A 20,491-nucleotide genomic window follows, 5' to 3' on the forward strand; every position below is an offset into this window, starting at 1 on the left:
ATCAAGTTCCCGGTCTCACAGACCCCGCAACGCGGCCGCGCTGTGGCCGGGCACGCCCACTTCCAACGCGTCATCGACCTTGTGCGAGTCATGGGAGCGGCCATCTTGGCGGTGGCCATCTTGGAAACCCGACACGTTCGACCGGCGCCGGCGGCCATCTTGTGACTCCGGGCAGCCATTTTGTGAGTTCGACTCTGACGGCCCGCAACTAGGAGCGATCACACTCAATCAATCGCGGCCGAAACACCTGCAAAACTGAATGATGCGGGTTCAAGTCAACGGCCACGACACTCCCTGCCTATTCGACTCCGGGAGCACGGAGAGCTTTATCCATCCAGACACGGTAAGGCGCTGCTCCCTGCGCACCCACCCCGCCTCCCAAACTATCGCCCTCGCCTCAGGGTCCCATTTGGTTCAAATCACGGGGTATTGTGTCACACTGACCTCGCAATTCAAGGCGCTGAATACACCGGTTTTAAACTTTACATCTTTCCTCAACTCTGTGCCCCCCTGTTGCTCGGTCTGGACTTTCAGTGCAGCCACCGGAGCCTGACACTGAAGTTCGGCGGACCCCTTCCCCCACTCACGGTATGCAGGCTGGCGACACTCAAAGTTGCGCCACCCCGCCTCTTTGCGAACCTCACTCCCGACTGTAAGCCCGTTGCCACCAAGAGTCGCCGGTACAGTACCCAAGACATGACTTTCATCAAGTCAGAGGTTCAGCGGCTACTAAAAGAGGGGGTCATAGAGGCCAGCAACAGCCCTTGGAGGGGTCTAGTATTGGTAGTCCGCTCCGGGGAAAAGCAACGAATGGTAGTGGATTATAGCCAGACTATAAACCGCTTTACACAACTCGATGCTTACCCACTTCCCCGCATAGCTGAAATGGTGACTCACATCGCCCAGTATCGGGTATTCTCCATGGTTGACCTAAAATCGGCCTATCATCAACTCCCTATCCGCTCAGAGGACCGCCCCTACATGGCGTTTGAAGCAGCCGGTCGGCTGTTTCACTTCCTTAGGGTACCCTTTGGTGTTACAAACGGAGTCTCCGTTTTCTAGAGGGCGATGGATCAAATGGTGGACCAGTACGGCTTACGGGCTACCTTCCCGTACTTGGACAACGTCACCATCTGCGGCCATGACCAGCAGGACCACGACGCAAACCTGAGGAAGTTCCTCCAGACTGCCCGGGCCCTCAACCTCATGTACAACAAAGAGAAATGCGTGTTCCACACAACCCGGCTAGCCATCCTCGGCTACGTCGTGGAAAACGGGGTCCTAGGCCCGGACCCCGACCGCATGCGCCCCCTTAAGGAACTCCTCCTCCCCCGTAACCTCAAGGCACTCAAACGGTGCTTGGGGCTTTTCTTCTATTACGCCCAGTGGGTCCCCAGATATGGGGATAAAGCCCGGCCACTCATTAAGACCATGGTTTTTCCCCTGATGGCTGAGGCCCAGTCGGCTTTCAGCTGTATCAAGGCCGGCATCACCAAGGCCGCCATGCACGCGGTGGACAAAGTCATTCCCTTCCAAGTAGAAAGCGACGCATTAGACGTCGCCCTGGCTGCTACCCTTAACCAAGCTGGCAGACCGGTAGCGTTCTTCTCCAGAACCCTCAACGCCGCGGAAATTCGGCACACTGCAGTCGAGAAGGAGGCACAAGCCATAGTGGAGGCCGTGCGACACTGGTAGGAGGTTCACCCTCGTCACCGACCAATGGTCGGTCGCCTTTATGTTCGATAATGGACAACGGGGCAAAATAAAGAACGACAAGATTCTGAGGTGGAGAATAGAGCTCTCCACCTATACGTACAATATTAAATATCGCCCCGGGAAGCTCAACGAGTCCCCAGATGCCCTGTCCCGCGGCACGTGCGCCAACGTGCAATTGGACCACCTGAGATCCATCCACGATGACCTCTGCCACCCGTGGGTCACCCGGCTTGCCCACTTCATCAAGTCCCGCAACCTACCCTACTCCACAGGGGAGGTCAAGGCCATGACTAAGGCGCGCCAGATCTGTGCGGAATGCAAACCGCAGTTCTATCGACCAGACAAGGCCCGCCTGATAAAGGCCTCTGGGCCCTTTGAGCAACTAAGCGTGGACTTCAAAAGGTCCCTCCCGTCCACCAACCGCAACATCTATTTCCTCACCGTCATCGACGAATTCTCCCGCTTCCCTTTTGCTGTCACCTGCCCCGATATGAACTCGGCCTCCGTGTTCAAGGCACTGCGCAGCATCTTCACACTGTTTGGTTTCCCCGCTTATATCCACAGCGACCGGGGTACATTGTTCATGAGCGATGAGCTGCGTCGATATCTGCTCAGCAAGGGCATCGCCTCGAGCAGAACGACGAGCTATAATCCGCGGGGAAACGGGCAAGTGGAGAGGGAGAACGCGACAGTTTGGAAGGCTGTCCGCCTAGCTCTATGGTCAAGGAGTCTCCCTATCGCCCGCTGGCAGGAGGTCCTACCTGATGCCCTGCACTCCATTAGGTCGCTCCTCTGTACGGCCACGAACGAGAACCCCCACAATCGTTTGTTTGTCTTCCCCAGGAAGTCCACCTCTGGGGTCTCGCTTCCACTCAGGCTGATGACTCCGGGTCCAGTCCTACTCCGGAGGCACGTGAGGAGCCATAAAACGGATCCAATAGTCGAGAGGGTCCACCTGCTGCACGCAAACCCTCAATATGCCTACGTCGAGCACCCCGACGGCAGGCAGGATACTGTCTCCCTGCGAGACCTGGCACCCGCTGGCTCTCCCACCGACTCTCCCACCGACCCCGACGTTTTCCCCACCGACACCCCCCCTTCTACCGATGGTCCCCACCCCGCACTGACCGCCGACTCCGACAGCGTCCCCCATAGCACCCCCTGCCGCCCAGCCGGCGTCGGCACCGACCACCCTAATGACCCCTGATACCTCCCCCCGTCCAAGGCGGGCAAAGGCTCAGTCAACCATGCTCCCGGATATACCACCATCGGAACCGACTGCATCCACGGCGCCAACACTGGAGCAGCGAAAGTCAGCACGGACGATCAGACCACCACAAAGACTGAACTTATAATTTAAAACACTTCACCTCCGACGGACTATGTGTTTCTTTTAAACAGTGGGTGAATGTGATGAACGGTATTAATAACTGCCGTAAACGGTGCCTGACCTTTAATACCTTGCCCCTTTAAGAGGCTTGGAACCCTGGGGGACTCCGCCTCTGGCTACGCCCCCAGAAAACGGTATATAGGATGAGGCTCCATGTGGCAAGCACACTTCTCTCGAATGCTGTCCTGTTCTCTGTAGATTAAAGCCTTTTGATTACCGACCTTGCTCTCGCATCGTAATTGAGGGTGCCTCACTCCCAATATGAACTCTCGCTTTGTGTCCACAATGGTGAATTACACAATGTGACTTTGAATGTGCATTCATGCTTCCAGGTCACATACCCCTGGCATTTCAATTGCATTCCCACTGTGGGCAATCAGCCATTTCGATTGATCAAAAACTGCCAATTGAACTCTCAGGCAGTTCAAATTGGAGAGGCTGACGATATTGGCACTCGTTCCCGTGACAAGCTTGTAGATGATTAATCTGGCATTCAGCATCACTGGAATTGTTCAATTATCCTGATTATGAACAATTGTGATTGGGTTTATTTTTTCAGCTTCTGAAATTTCCTGTGTACCTTTGTCTACATTTTCAATTGAGTTAATAAAGATTAAGGGCTGGATCCTCTGATCGGCAATGCTGAAATCGCATTCGGTGATCAGCCGGAGAATCCCCATTTATGTTGGAATCGGGGCGCTGATACTCCACCCCCTCAAAAATGGCATACTCCGGGAGTACGCCGTACACAGTACGGATAGCCTCAGGACATCACCATAGGCCCTCCCTGATGCTCCTCCCCGATGGGCCAAATCTCGACGGCGTGGGACACGTTTGCTCACACCATTTGGGGACCTTGTGTGGGGGCTGCGGACTGAGTCCAGTGCCGCCACAGTCGGGGGGGGACCGTTTCGCTGGAAGGGGGGGGGCTTCGGCACGGGCTGGGGGGGACTGGTGGGGGGTGGTATGGGGGTGGTGAAACTGGTTACAGGGGGGCAATTTTTGGCAGGCAGTTTTTGACAGCAGGGAATGCGCGTGTCCAGCGCCATGTTGCACGGCGCAGCCACCACAGGCGGTATCCGCAGATGGGGCTTTATGCTGTGTAGCTGCGGATGGAGGATCGGTGTGAGGGGGGAGGGCGCCGACTTTCTGGTCGTAAGCCCGGACAGATCCTGTGGACAAAGCCTCCCTAAATAAATACAACATCCCCACCGACGCGTGGGAAACACTTGCCTTGGAAACCTACAAACTGGAGAGAAAGCATCCACGAAGGCGTCAATTGCCTCAAGCGTCAATGGTGGAGCACACAGACGGCAACAGTGGAACAGTAGTAAACAGCGGAAGGAGTGCATAGAATCCAGAGCGTCCCACCCACCCACCTCATCAAGCACCACCTGCCAAACCTAGGGCAGTCTGTGGATCCAGAATCGGACAATTCAGCCACAGCAGAACCCACCTCCCCAAAGTGGAAACAAGCCATCCTCGATGCTGAGAGACAGCCCAAGAAGAAGGATACCATTCGCTAATGGGAGCAGCGCTTCTTTGTCTATCTTATCTAAACCTGCCATAGTCTTGTCCAGTTCCATCAACTATTCACTCAGCCTTCTTTTCTCCAAGGGGAAGAGGCTCAGCTAATCCAATCTCACCTTGTAGCTAAAATCCCTCCTCCCTGGAATCATTCTGGTAATTTTCCTCTGCACCTTCCTAAGCGCCCTTACATCCTTCCTGAGGTTTAATGGCCCAAAATATATCCAATGCTCCACTGCGGTCTAACCAGAGCTTTATAAAGATTCAGCATAGCTTCCCTGCTTTTGTACTCAATTCCCTTATTTATGGTGCACAAGATCCAGATGTTTTACTAACTGCACGTCTTGCCAACTTCAAAAATATGTGCACTTCTACTAAACATTCATAATAGCACTGGTCACGCACCTGAGGGAGATGTTCAACTACTCACTATCGAGAGGGACCCTACCGCCCATGCTGGCACAGGCTTTGATATCACTGATCCCTAAAATATTCAAAGACCCCACCGAGTGCAGGTCTTACAGACACATCTCACTTCTAAACACGCATGCCAAAGTACTGATGAAGCCATGGCGAGGCGACTGGAGAGCAGCATGCCAGAGGTATTCGTGGAGGACCAGATGGGCTTTGTCAAGGACAGTCAATGAATGGCGAACATCAGGCGCCTGCTGAACATGATCATGACCCCACCCGGGGAGGAGAAGCCAGAACTGATCATCTCCCTGGTTGCAGAGAAGGCCTTTAACAGAGCCAAATGGAGGTACCTGTACTGGACCAGCGTTCACCTCATGGGTCTGTCATGTGAGGGTCTCTTTACAAAAAATGTGTTTTATCAAACAGCTGCAGTGATGTCATTGTGTGGGTGGAGCTGGGCTGTAATTCTGTCTTTTTCTTTCATTTTGAGCTGCAAGCTGCTTTGTGGCTCTGAGTTTTCTGGTTTTATTTTCAGTTGGGAGCTGCATTCAAACAAAGAGGTGTATTTTTGGTCTCTCTCGCTGCATGCTAAAGAATGTCTCCAGACCACTTGATAACTTCAAAGTAATACCTGTTTTCTGTAAGGAATTCAAACCTACTGTTTTGTCGAAAAAAGGGTGTTTGGCTTATGGATGTTGTGAGGAAAGTTATTAAGGGTTACCTGTATCGTTGAGGGGGTATTTGTGTTGGTAGTTGATAAGATGTTTACTGTGTGTTTATAAAATGTTAACTGGATTCATAGAATAAACATAGTTTTGTTTAAAAATACTTAAGATCTCAGTTGCATAACACCTGGAAAGTGGGTCCTTGTGCTCCTCATAACCAAAATCTAAAAGTTGTAGGTCAGGTGAACTCCATGATATACTTTGGTGTTCTCTAAACCCTGGCCCATAACAGGTGAAACTACTGCACAGCATTCCCATGGTGAGCATATGAACGAACACAACCAGCTCTGGCTATTTCTTGCTGCACAGAGGCGGGTGACAGGGATATCTTTGTCCCCGCTATTATTTGCCCTGACAATTGAGTCACTGGCAATTGTTCTCAGATCAGCGAAGGGGTGGAGAGGCATCCAGAGGGGCAACAGGGAGCACAGAGTTCCACTCGATGCAGATAACCTGTTCCTCTGTGTCTCAAACTTCCAATCAACATGAAAGAGTTCAGAGCCTTCTCAGGTTACAAACTTAACCTGAGCAAGAGCAAAATCTTCCTCTTGAACCGGTGCAGATCTGGGGAAGTTGCTGTTCAAGCTGGCCCAAGACAAACTCCGATACCTGGGGATCCAAATAGCCCAACTGGAAACGGATCCACAAGTAGAACATGTTGAGTCTGATAGAGGAGGTAAAGAGGGATCTGCAAAGGTGGGGCTCGCTCCCACTCTCCCTGGCGGGGAATGTGCAGACGATCAAAATGAATGTGCTGCCGAGGTTCCTCTTCCTGTTCAGATCCCTTCCGATCTTCATCCCAAAGGCTTTCTTCAATAAGATAGACAAATTAATCATCACATTTGTATGTGTGTGTTGGGGGCAGGGGGAAAGACCTCAAGGATCAGAAAGAGTGTTTTGCAGAGAACGAGAAACATGGGAGGCCTGGCCCTCCCAAATCTCCTATTCTATCACTAGGCAGCAACCACAGAAAGAGTAGGGGGAATAAGTCAAGGAGCCGGGAGCGAAATAGGTTAAAATGGAGGAGAGTTTGTGCATGGGGACATCCCTTCGAGCACTGGCCATGGCCACACTTCCATTCCCCAAGCCAGTTACTCAAGATCCAATGGCAGTGGCCACTCTGAGAACATGGAACCAACTGGGACACCATTTTGGTCTAACAGCAATTTCCACCATGGCCCCCATCTGCAAGAACCATAAGATCCTGCCCCGCACCTGTGACATTGGACACCTCCTTTAAACAGGATGAAAGGGTACTGATGGTAGGGACTTATACTCACAAGGCAGAGTAGCCACCCTGGGGGAACTCACAGACAAGCTCCAGCTCCCGAACGGGAATGAGCTATGGTACATACAAACAAGGAACATCCTCCAAGAGAAAACAACATTGTTCCGCCAGCTACAATGACACTCCTGACTACACAGACTTTTGATCGCGGGCGAACTAGGGGATGGTAACTGCACGGACATGTACGGATGACTGCTAGAGGAGGTACAGTCACCACTAGACAAGATATGGGAGAAGTGGGAGGAAGGGTTAGACATGGAGATAGAAGGAGGATTCTGGATCGAAGCACTGCATAGAATGATCTCCACCTCCTCATGCACAGGGCTGAGCCTAACGCAGTTAAAGGTGGTGCACAGGGCGTACTTAATCAGAACATGAATAAACATGGAGTAGGGGACAAATGCGAATGGTGCCAGGGAGACTCGGCCAACCACACCCACACGTTCTGGTCTTGCCCCAGACTCATCGGGTACTGAACAGCCTTTTTGAGGCCGTGCCCATGATTGTGGGGGTGAAGTGGTCCACGATTGTGCGGGTGAAGGTGGAGTCATGCCTACTAGTAGTGGTCTTCAGTGTGTCAGAACAGCCAGAGCTCTTTATGGGGACAGGGGAAGATGCCCTCACCTTTGCCCGTCAAAGACTCCTGCAATGCCATCCAAGGCCACAGACTGGCTGTCCAAAGATCTCCCCAGTATGTTCTCGCAGGGACGTAAGTAAAATGGTATGGTTGTGGCAACCGACTCCCAGGCTCTCAAAAAAAGGGTGCCCACATCTGTCCATGGATTTCTTTACTTGAATGTATGAATGTATAAATGTTTGTTTGTCCTTCATTATCTGCTTTTGTATATCCATTTTGCAGATTCCTACTTTTCTTCTCTTTCTTTGTGTGGTATCCATGGCAACAGTTACTGTAAAAAATTGTAAAACCAATAAAACATTTTTTTTCAATTAAATATAACAAAAACAGTAATTGTCCTACGACTGACCATTGTCCATCTCCTCCAGTGTGAAAAATAACCATTTACTATGACCCACTTTTCTGTCCTGAAGCCAATTTTTATCCAAGCTGACAATTACCTTTTTATTTCCCGAGCATTAATTTTGTTCACCATCTTTTTATTATATTTTGTCAAACGCTTCCTTAAAATCCATAGAGACAACATCCACTGCTTTCCCTTCAAAAAATTCAATTAGATTAGTCAAGCACGATCTGCCTTGACAAATCCATGCTGGCTATCCTTAATGAATTCAAGCCTCTATAAGTGCCTCCTGATCTTCTCCCTGTTTATTTTTCTCAAACTTTACCCACCGCTGATGTTAAATTTGCTGGTCTGTACTTACAAGGAATGTCCTTACACTCCTTGAATAGGGTATCACTTTAGGCACATCTGCTTAAAGGTATCCACACTGGGTGGCCTAAGATATGCTCCTCGTAGATATACTTGGTTAATTTGGTATGATCTTCACCACTTTACACACAAAAGTATCCATTTCTGTCCTTAAGCGCCCTGTTAAGTGTTACATTTGGTTATGTCCTCTGCAATTATCTTATTTCCTCAGAAAATTGCTGCCAAATACTATCAACATCAGAGGGAGTAGTGCTACTGAAATAAACAAAATTTCAATAAAAGTAGGTAATCAGATTTTTGGTGATCAAAAGAAGAGGAACAAGAACCAAAACTGATATAAATCCATTCTGTATCAAGTGGTTGTACAAGGTACATAAATTCCAGCATTCAGACTGAAGGATCTTCCAGTGGCTAAATAAAACAACAATAAATTGCACTTTTTCCATTTAGTTTAGGATCTAAGCTGAGAGATTTCCTAGCTTCACACAGTACATCGTGATGTTAACCAACAGGAAGGTTCCCATCCTCATCCGGATATGAAGCCAGCATGAGCAGGAGTACTTCTCTCAGTCATAAAGTCTAATTTTCAGCAGCTCCTACTCACAGGAGCTGTCCAATCCTCCCATTAGTTGCCATTGCGAGAGCTGTGCCCTCTGTGGATCGTCATTTCCCTGCTGTTCACTCAGGCTACTGATACCTGAGGCACTAATCATTCCACCTCACAAAAAAACTGGAACCTGAATCCAACACAACACGCAGGACCTGTCCTCGCCCAGAGGATTATATCTCTACCACAAGCCATCACCCCCCCCCCCCCCCCCCCACCCACTCCTACCATATGCCAACTGCTTACCCCTTCCCACCCCTAGGTCAATGATCTCTACCCATTCCCCATCCCAAAGCCCACCATTTCACCACTGATTCCCCCGTGCATTGTCTCCCATCTCCGTGGAACATAGGAACAGGAGTAGGCCATTGAGCCCATTTTACCTGCTCCGCCATTCGCTAGGATCATGGTTGGTCGGACACTTCAATGCCTTTTACCCACACTAACACCATAACCTTTACATTATTGTTAATCAGAAATTTATCAATCTCTACTTCAAACTTACTCAATGAATCAGTTTCCACAGCTCTGTGGGTTGGAGAATTCCAAAGATTCACAACCCTCTGTGTAAAAAAAAACTCTTCATCTTCTTCCCAAGTGGCTTCACCCTTATTTTGAAATTGTGCAGCCTGGTTCTAGACTTCCCAACCAAGGGCGTACTTGTGTGGAAAGTATGCCCTGGTTTCGCAGTGGGGAGTGTCGGCTGGTGTTTCCTCTTGCAGAGAGATCACTATGATGTTTGGGGAAACAATGGGGATCAGTGAAATCCAAGCGTTCCTGCTCCTCCTGACCTGGAAAGAATCCAAAGGCAGACAGAAGGTTACCCAGGTTACCCAGGCCTCTTCTGGACCGTTGGCTTCTGCCATGTTGCTGTATTTAGGTGGCAGGCTGAATGGGACTAAACCTCAAATTAATGTTGTGAAGCCAATGACATGAAGAGGCTACAATTTTGGAACCTTAAATAGGCTCTGCTTGCTTTTAATGGAGCCTCTTCCAGGGCTTGAATCACCACCGTTAATATTGCAGTGGCTAAAAACACATTGAATTTGGACGGCATCTAAATGTTTCAGGTTTTAACCTCTCTTATTACACTTGCCTGTCCATCACAGTGTAGCAGGAGATGAGGGCTGGCTTAGCTCAGTTGGTTAGACAGTTAGTTTGTGATGCAGAGCAAGGCCAACAGCATGGATTCAATTTCCGTGTTGGCTGAGGTTATTCATGAAGGCCCCACATTCTCCACCTTGCCCCTCACCTAAAGTGTGGTTAAATCACCATCAGTCAGCCCTCCCTCAAAAGGGAAAGCAGCCTACGGTAGTTGGGACAGTGGTGACTTTACTTACTTGACAGGAGATGGGAGGTGTGTGGGGAGATGAGGCTTAGAATCAAGACCAACGGATCGTGTGCTGTAAGATCTTTGGAAGTGAGGAATGAATGATGAATATTCTGGAATTTGGCTTCATAAGACATATTGGCCTAGATTTTATGATTGCAACATTAACTATAACCCATTTAAATTAAATGGGTTACCTTTGGTGCTACTATCTAGGCCATTGCACACAGCCTGTCAAAGAAGTGGGCTTGAAGGTCTTTTTCATTCTGTACTCTCTTTACTGCTTTTAAATGAAAAATTGAGGACTCGGTTGGTTCATTTAAAATAATATTCAGACATCCCAAAGGGATCATGGCAATCACAAAATTCAGGTCAGGAGCAATTCTTATCCTCAACTATATTGACCTATCCACAGAACAATAATGGAACCTGTAATAAAGAAAGTAAGGAAGGAAGAAGGAACTTGAATTTCATGAACTTGGAATGTCTCAAATCCCTTAAGGCCAATGAAATGAAAATTTTAAAGTTGCCTTTCATAACCTCAGGGCATTCATTTCAAAGTGCTTTACAACCAATAAAGTTATTTTGAAATGTTGACATTGTGGTAATGCAGGAAACCCGATAGCCAATTTGTGCACAGCAAGATCCAGAAAAAGGCAATGTGACAAATCCTTCTTTTAATGAAATGGATTGAGGGATACACAGAAATATAGAAATATAGAAAATAGCGTAGGCCATTTGGCCCTTCGAGTCTGCTCCACCATTCAATATGATCATGGCTAATCCTCTATCTCAACCCCATGTTGCCATGCTCTCCCCATATGCTCTGGCGCCTTTGGAGCCTAGAAATGTATCTATTTCCTTCTTAAATATATTCAGTTACTTGGCCAAATAGTGTGATTAAACTTTGACATCCTCCTGAGGAAACCAGTGGGGGAAGGGGTTTCAGTTTAACATCTCACCGAAAAGGCGGCACTCCATTAAAACTGCATTGCAGTGTTAGCCCAGGTTGTGTGCGTTAAGTCTCGGGAGTGGAGTTTGAACTTACAACCTTCAAATTCAGAGACAGCAGTGTTGCGAACTAAACCACAGATGACACGAGTGAAGTATCAGAACTGCTGTAACATAAGAAACATGGCAGAAAACTGTCACAAATAGCAGTGTGATCAGGGGTTATGGGAGAAGGCAGAAGAATGGGGATGGGAAAATATCAGCCATGATTGAATGGCGGAGCAGACTCAATGAGCCGAGTGACCTAATTCTGCTCATTTGTCTAATGGTCTTATGGTCTTATCAGATTATTTGTTTTTTTTAGTGATAGTGAGTGAGCAATTTAATACTGGAAAAATTCCACTGCTCTTCTTTATTAGTGCCATGAGATCTTTTCAATGGGCTTGATTTTATCAGTCTCTCAGTTGTGTTTTTGGCAGTGGTAATACCTAAAATATATGACTTCCTGCTGACCCTCAACCAAGTCCCACAATACGGTGTGGGGTGTGGAGGTGGTTAGGTGGGTGATACATCCACTAGCTCCCTGCCCACCCAGAGGTCAATTGAGGCTTTAAGTGACCAATTATTGCCCACTTAAGGCACTCAATTCACCATCACTACCATAACATGATAACATGCTGGGCAGTGGCAGACGGGCAAGATCAAAAGGTGGGAAAGAAGGGGTGCCCATCATTTGGGGGGGGGGGTGCTGTGTGCATCTGGGGTACCCCTCCCAAGATGTTACCCCCCATTTTTGAGCCTCCCTACCTGGCTCCCCTCTGTCACTACTCTCCTCCCTCGGGTGACTGGTGCATCCCCGCCCTAAAAACCCTATGTCCATCTTTGATTTCAATGGGCCTCCTTGTGGTCCCTGCAGCATCAACTACTGAGTTCTGGGGCTGCTGGAGCATCTGGCTAATCACATCAGCCAGCGTCTCTCGAGGGCGGGACTCCCTCACACTGAGGGGTAGAAGTCTGCCCCTCAGCTTGTTCAGACTACCCACAGTGTAATATCACTGTGAGGTAACCTTTTTTTAAATCAAGCAATTTGGATCCTATTTTCCTTTCGGAAGGAAAGCAAACAGTATGCCCCCGCCCCCCACCCTTGTAATATCTAGCCCTTGGTTTGAATGCCCTGTTTCTATGTTGTAATTTCTCCATAATTCTATGTATGTTCATTCAGTAATTGAGAAAGGAAGACTCCAAATACATTTCAGTCATTGTCAGGACATTGTCAATATTGATGCAGAAGAACGTGATGATGTAACAGACAAAAATTTATTTGGGACAACACCACAGTATTCTAAGAGTCAGTGATAGCGCTGAAGGGAAGAAGCAGACAAATTTAGGCTGAGGTACATTTTTGGGCTGACTGAAGGGAGATGGGTCACTACACTCTCTCTCTCCATGGGGAACCTCAAAGCTGTATCCATCACTGCTTAGGACCTACCTGCACCTTTCACATGGTGGCCCAGAGAGATGTTGAAACTGTAACAAACAGGAAGGTAATCAGGGGATTTCCCTCTTGCCAGGAGAGGTGAGAGTGTCTGTCCTTGATGTCAAGGCAGCATTTGACAAGGAGCCCTAGAAAAACTGGAGACAATGGAAATTGGGGGAATGTCTCAATTGGTTGGAGTCATACGTAGCACAAAGGAAAATGATTGTGGTGATTGAAGGCCAATCATCTCCATTCCAGGACATCACTGCAGGAGGTCCTCATGAGTTCCTAGCTCCAACCATCTTCAGCTGCTTCATTAATGACCTTCCTTCCATCAGAAGGTCAGAAGTGGGGATGGTCACTGATAATTGCACGATGTTCAGCACCATTCGCGGCTCCTCAGATACTTAAGTAGTCCATGTCGAAATGCAGCAATGATGGGAGATGCCGGCGTTGTACTGGGGTGAGCGCAGTAAGAAGTCTTACAACACCAGGTTAAAGTCCAACAGGTTTGTTTCAAATAACTTGCTTTTGGAGCACTGCTCTTCCTCAGGTGAATGAAGAGGTAGGTTCCAGAAACATATTTATAGACAAAGTCAAAGATGCAAGATGATACTTTGAATGCGAGCATTTTCAGGTAATTAAGTCTTTACAGATCCAGAGAGAGGGGTAATCCCAGGTTAAAGGGGTGCGAATTGTCTCAAACCAGGACAGTTGGTAGGATTTCGCAAGCCCAGGCCAGATGGTGGTGGGTGAATGTAATGCTACTTGAATCCAAGTTCCCGGTTGAGGTCGTACTCCTGTGTGCGGAACTTGGCTATAGGTTTCTGCTTGGCGATTCTGCGTTGTCAGGCGTCCTGAAGGCTGCCTTGGAGAACGGTTACCCGATGATCAGAGGCTGAATGCCCTTGACTGCTGAAGTGTTCCCCGACTGGAAGGTTACATTCCTGCTTGGCGATTGTCGCGCGATGTCTGTTCATCCGTGATCGCAGCGTCTGCATGGTTTCACCAATGTACCACATTTCGGGACATCCTTTCCTGCAGCGTATGAGGTAGACAGCGTTGGCCGAGTCGCACGTGTATGTGCCGTGTACCTGGTGGGTGGTGTTCTCACGTGTAATGGCGGTACCCATGTCGATGATCTGGCATGTCTTAGAACATAGAACAGAGAACATAGAACAGTACAGCACAGGACAGGCCCTTCGGCCCTCGATGTTGTGCCGAGCAATGATCACCCTACTCAAACCCACGCATCCACCCTATACCCGTAACCCAACAACCCCCCCCATCCTTAACCTTACTTTTTAGGACACTACGGGCAATTTAGCATGGCCAATCCACCTAACCCGCACATCTTTGGACTGTGGGAGGAAACCGGAGCACCCGGAGGAGACCCACGCACACACGGGGAGGACGTGCAGACTCCGCACAGACAGTGACCCAGCCAGGAACCGAACCTGGGACCCTGGAGCTGTGAAGCATTTATGCTAACCACCATGCTACCGTGCTGCCCCAATCGTCTTGCAGAGATTGCCCTGGCAGGGTTGTATGGTGTCGTGGTCACTGTTCTGAATGCTGGGTAGTTTGCTGTAAACAATGGTTTGTTTGAGGTTGCACGGAAATGCATCAAGACTTGGACAATATCCAGGCTTGGGCTGACAAGTAACATTCACCAATCTCCATCAAGTGAGAATTTAACCATCACCTCTTTAGATTCAATGGCATTGTCATCACTGAATCCCCCCACTATCAACAGCCTCGGGGTTACCATTGATCAGAAACTGAACTGGACTAGCCACATCAACATTGTGGCTACCAGAGCAGGTCAAAGGCTGGGAATTCTGCTGCGAGTAACACACCTCATGACTCCCCAAAGCCAGTCACCATCGAAAGGCACAAGTCAGTAATGTGACAAATACCCTCCACTTGCCTGGATGAGTGCAGCTCCAACAACACTCCATCCAGGACAAAGCAGCCTACTTGATTGGCACCCAATTCACAAATATCCACTCCTTCCACCACCAATGCACGTGGCAACAGTACTTACAATCAAAAGATGTACTAAAGAAACTCACCGAGGCTCCTTATACAGCACCTTCCAAACCCACGATTACGACTATCGAGTTGAATGATAAGGGCAGCAGATACTTGGAAACACCATCATCTGGAAGTTCACCTCCAAGCAACTCACCATCCTAATTTGGGAATATATTGTTGACCATTCACTGTCACTGGGTCAAATCCTGGAACTCCGTCATTAACAGTATTGTGGGTGTACCTACACCATATGGACTGCAGCTCACCACCACCTTCTCAAAGACAATTATGCATGGGTAAAAAACGATAGCCTAGCCAGCGATATCCACATCCCATCAATGAAGAAAAAAACATTTGCATGTGGTGGACAAAGAAAAAATGGCCGATGGCAATCCTGACAGGGGTAAGGCTGGTGAAATCTCAGTCATATTTTCCTTTATTCTCTGCTGCTGTCTTGTTTCCTTAACAGACAATTGTCACACATGAATATTTGTCATTGGACAACGTGACTATAGTAGAGCAAGTTTTCATTACACTATGATCAAAAGATGACATATAGGGTTTTGAACATGTAAGATGAGATGACTCATCTTAGCTAACACTTTTTTCATGATACCATGTTATCTGACATTATTTGCAAATTTGCAGCAGAATTCTCCCAGAAAATGACTAAGTGCCATTTACATGGGAAAAAGTGTGCGAATCACTGTTCCGGCACGATTCAAGATATTCCCATATTTGGTAAATTTTTTGGAGCCAGGGGTGATTCGCGCTGAGGACGTGAAGTGTGGAACCCGAAGACGGCAAAATGACACCCTGATCTCTGAATAATCTGACAGCTTCCCTTCCCTTTCTTGCCAGCAAATGCCCCCTCCCCCATTGAAGCCATCAGGCCACCCCAAGTGAGTGACACCCCGCTATGGGTTCAAAGGCATCCCCCTTCTGGGCCCCACCTTCAAGGTCCGCTCCTTGGCATTTTCCCCTGGCCTTGAAGAGCCAATCTGGAACTGCCAGGGTGCCCTGAGGCAGAGCCAGGACACTATCCAGCCGGGTTCCTGGCCACTTGGGGGTTACAAAGGCTTCCAAGTAGAAAAAAATACACTTTTGGAAAAATGCAGGCAGACAGAACACCTGCTCATAAGGGAAAGCATTCAGAATTAATAGACTTTGAACTGCTAAAAAAAAAGCTAATTCCTCCTTTGAGATAGCCTTCAACTGTCAATCAAGAGGCTTATAAAAGTCAATGGGGTGTGAAATTCAGTGTAAACAACCAAAAACAAAGGGATAAAAGAATGCCTACTGCAACATTAAAACTTCAGAGCTATATTAAACTTCAAGGGCTATAAAATCACAGGTTCAATTCCTGGCTTGGGTCACTGTCTGTGTGGAGTCTGCATTTTCTCCCAGTGTCTGCGTGGTGCTCAAGTTTACTCCCACAAGTCCTGAAAGACGTGCTGTTAGGTGAATTGGACATTCTGAATTCTCCTACTGTGTACTCGAACAAGCGCCGAAATGTGGTGACTAGGGGCTTTTCAAAGTACCTTCGTAGCAGTGTTAATGTAAGCCTAATTGTGACAATAAAGATTATTATTATTATAAAGATTATTATCAAATGCTTCTCCAAGGGATGAGCTGCTGTATGTGTCCTGTGAGAGAACTTTAGTACAGACAGGTTGCAGCTGTGCTTTGCCTTGTTATGGGGTGTTAAACATGAAAGAAAGCAGACTTCACGGCTTCACTGATCCAAAGTGACCCCCAGCCCAGGGGAGACTCCGAACTTGCCTCCTTCAGTTCAGCCCGAGCCCCCCAACCCCCATATGCCTTGAAGGACAAACCACATAGGAGGTAAGTGGAGCGAGGTACTCACCTTCTTGCTGCCCCTCAGAGTCCATGGATCCTGGTCCCTGCTTTTAAGGACCAGCAGTGATTTGCACCCGGGCAACTTTCCCTGGGGGCAGGGGGAGGGATGGGAGAATATCGGGAGGCTGCTGCATTCAACTTTAATTTTATTAGATTAAAATGAATGATAATTAGCTGCATTCAGTTTCTTGCCCTTTCTCAGTAAGATCCTGGTCATGACAGGTGCAACCAACCCGGAGAATTGGAAACTGCTTTGTGTCCGGCACAAATCCCGTTTCAGGGTTTTCCCACAGTTCTCCTGATATAGTGGGATTTGCACTGGGATCAATGTGGCTGGAGAATCGCCCCTAGGTTTCCTTGGGTGAATGTTTACACTGTGCACCCAATATCTCAGTGAAGCAATGATTCTGACTAACCAACTGATCTAACCTTGGATTGTCTGTCATAGATGTATACACAACACAAAACAAATGCACAATTGATGCTCAGTGCAGTATTCTGTTAGCAAATGCACTTTTTGTTATGGACAAGCCCAGCAACAGTCGACACACACATGAAACCTGCTGCTTCGGAGATGCCGGGAAGGCTCCATCACCATGGTAACAAGATGGTAAAGCAGCAGCTACTATTGATGTTCCAATATGGATTGCAGGTTCCGAATGATGCACAGTGGTGTATGATTGTCCGTAATCCGACTTAGTTTCAACAAACTAGGAACAGCAAGGCACAATTTGCTTTCAAACACCATTCAAGGTGTTTGCTTCCTCACATTTTAAATTTTCTGCACTGAGTCTATTTGTGACAGGAACATGTTGAAAGATATTTACATATTCTTCCCCTGTACTCTAGATGAAGTTCAAGGCACAATTCCCCAGCTTGACATTTTGGAGCAGCTGAATGTCATTTGCCTATCAGAAAAAAAATGTAACAGTAAAGGGAAAGATTGACATTTTACTGCATCTTTTCCTTTTTGCAGACTTTCAGCTGGACCATTTTATCAGCATTTCATTAAGATTTACCTTTGATTTCTACATAGGTGGTAATAGTTTTACAGCCACACGCACTGTATGCAATCGATTCCGAATAAATGAACGATAACTGGTCTACTTTTCTTCAGAGAAAAGGATTATTTGTCCTTGTTTTTTTTCTGTTCCTCTCCCATTCTATATCAATTGAATCTGATTTACTTCAGGACCAATAGTGCTGTTATTAACTACCTGATGGTTGGTGTTATATACAACTGGCTCAACTCGAATATTCCTGTAATTATTCTTAAGGTATTTTTGTTAAGTAAGATTATTAAGGGTAACACGATGGGTAGATAGATTTACAATACAAATCAATCATGATCTAATTGAATGGTCTATTTCTTTTCCAATATTTCTATGCTCTCAGAAACATACTGCCTTACCTCTATCGAACATCTCTCCTTGATGATCCAGGGAATGTTGAGAAATGATAGCCTGGATTTTGCTGTGCTGATAATGAAGCTACCGACATTTGCCATCATTGCACCAGTGAGAGGCACTGCAATTTCTGGCTGACATGTGGAAAGTAGCATGTAAATCTGCAAACTGTGTTAGGCCATTCTGCACTGCTTGAAACTTTGCTATGCACTCGCTGACCTCAAGAATAAAATGGACAAAATGGCAATGGTGCAAACTTGGGATGGCTGCCTGCTAATAACAAAGCATTTTTAATGCAAAATATTAGAGCTGCTGTTTCCAGACAGAAAGAGTCTCCAGAGACAGTTCACCAATACTTTTGAGGATACCAGTACTGATTGCAACTTTCAAAACAATGTTGGACAAATTTATCTGAAATTATAATATGACTAGAGTTTTCAGATGTTTCAAATTGTATGAGTATTTAATAAGATTTATCAGACTTTCTAAATACTTTAATAAATGACTTTTTTTGAATGATTCAGGTCAAATATCTGACTTAATCTTTTATTCCAGGGGTATGAGAACATGACAGATACTGCTACAACTTGACAGAGTCGGTAGGTGTGGCTTCTAGACACTGCACCAAATTATCTCTCCTTTTTGTCCATGTTAGAATATGCCGCATGGACATATTTACACCCATGCAAAGGGGGAATCCTTTCCCCTTGTAAGTGAAATTCTCACATCCACCATTGTGTTAGGTAAGTACATACTTTGATTTGATGTCAATATGTAGGATAATATGTTTGACTGTTCCGCAGAGCAAACATTGAAACACTGTCATGCTGCTTTGCTGAATGTTTTATAACGAGAGGAATTTTCCACAATCCCCGAGGCATGTTTCTTGGCGGCCATCGTTGGCCAGTAGCAGGATCTTCTGGTCCCACCGCTGTCAATGGGATTTCCCATTGAACCTACTCCCTGCTGCCGGGAAACCCGCGTTGGGAGTGTGCCGTCGGCAAGACCAGAAGATCCCATTGGTGAGAATGGTCAGAAAATCCTCCCCCAATATGTTTGTTAGATCTTTTCCAAACACTTTTCCAAGTGTTGAATGTAAGAGTGAAAACGTTTAAATTTAAATTTAACATGAGAAATCTTGTCAGGAGGATTTTTGCGCAGTTATTAGGACTTTGGAGCCATTTAAAATGGTGGTATCCTTTGGTGTTCATGGATTTGTTAAGGTTTCACATCAAAGCTTACTACGCAAGATAATGGCACGTTACATAATGGTACAGATAAAGGATTGGTTAGCTAACAGGACACAGAGATAGGGATAAATGAGTCGTTTTTAGGTTGGCAAGCTGAAACTGTCGAGGGTCTCAGGGGTCAGTGCTGGGGTTTCGACTAATTGCAACCTACGTTAGTGACTCGTATGAAGGAACCACATCTATGATTGCTAAATTTGCTGATGACACCAAGATAGGGAAATAAATCGTGAAGAGGAGATAGTGGGCGGAATGTATTGGCTGTTCACGCCGGTGGAATATTTCAGTCCCACCGATGATGCAGGGGGTTTCCCTGCGATGAGGGGTGCATTCAACGGGAAATCCCTTTGACAACGGCTGGACCAGAAAATCCCATTTACAGGTCACCTCTGGTGCTGAAAAATACAAAGCAGGTTGCTTGGTAAATCTCACCCAAAGGACAAGACTCTCTAGTCTCCCCATGGCGTGCTTCTCAGTGGTGGAAGGTAGCCTGCTGTTGGCAGGACCTTCTGGACCAGCCGCAGTGAATGGAATTTTCCACTGAATCCACCCCACGTTGCTGGGAAACTCATGGTGGGAGTGCTCCGTCAGCAGGATCAGAAGTCCTCACTGGCATGTACAGCTGGAAGATCTCATCCAAAGAGTCTGCAAAGGATGAAGACAGGTTAAGTGAGTGGGAAGAAAATTGGCAGATGGACTATAATGTGAACCTCTCCACTTTTGCCGGAAGAAGCAAAGCGGCGGGCAAGATTCTCCCATTGGGAGACTGTGTTGTCACTGGGACTGAATTGCATATGCTTCATGTTCCCATTGGGGGTGATATTCGAAAACGATTCAAGACATGCAAATGGGCAGCAATCCCAGTGCCCCGGGTTCTTTGCCTGTGAGTGAAGATGTCTACTCGCCTTGGGTCCTCGCAGCAGCCCTTCCACCAGCTTCACATTTTTAAAAAGTAATAGTAATCGGTTCCCGCATGACCACTTGCTGGGGAAACGATTAGATCACGGCGGGGAGGGGGGGGGGGTGGTTAGGGAAGGGGGAGGATGAGAAAGGGAGTCACTCCCATTCATTATTTGGAGATTGGGTTTAAGTGGTAATTATTGGTTTCAAGGCACGCTAAGGTGGGATTCTGATCTCGCCAACGGGAGCCGGCCGGTTAGATCGCAA

The sequence above is a fragment of the Scyliorhinus canicula genome, chromosome 5 (assembly GCF_902713615.1).
Source record: "Scyliorhinus canicula chromosome 5, sScyCan1.1, whole genome shotgun sequence".
NCBI lineage: Eukaryota > Metazoa > Chordata > Chondrichthyes > Carcharhiniformes > Scyliorhinidae > Scyliorhinus > Scyliorhinus canicula.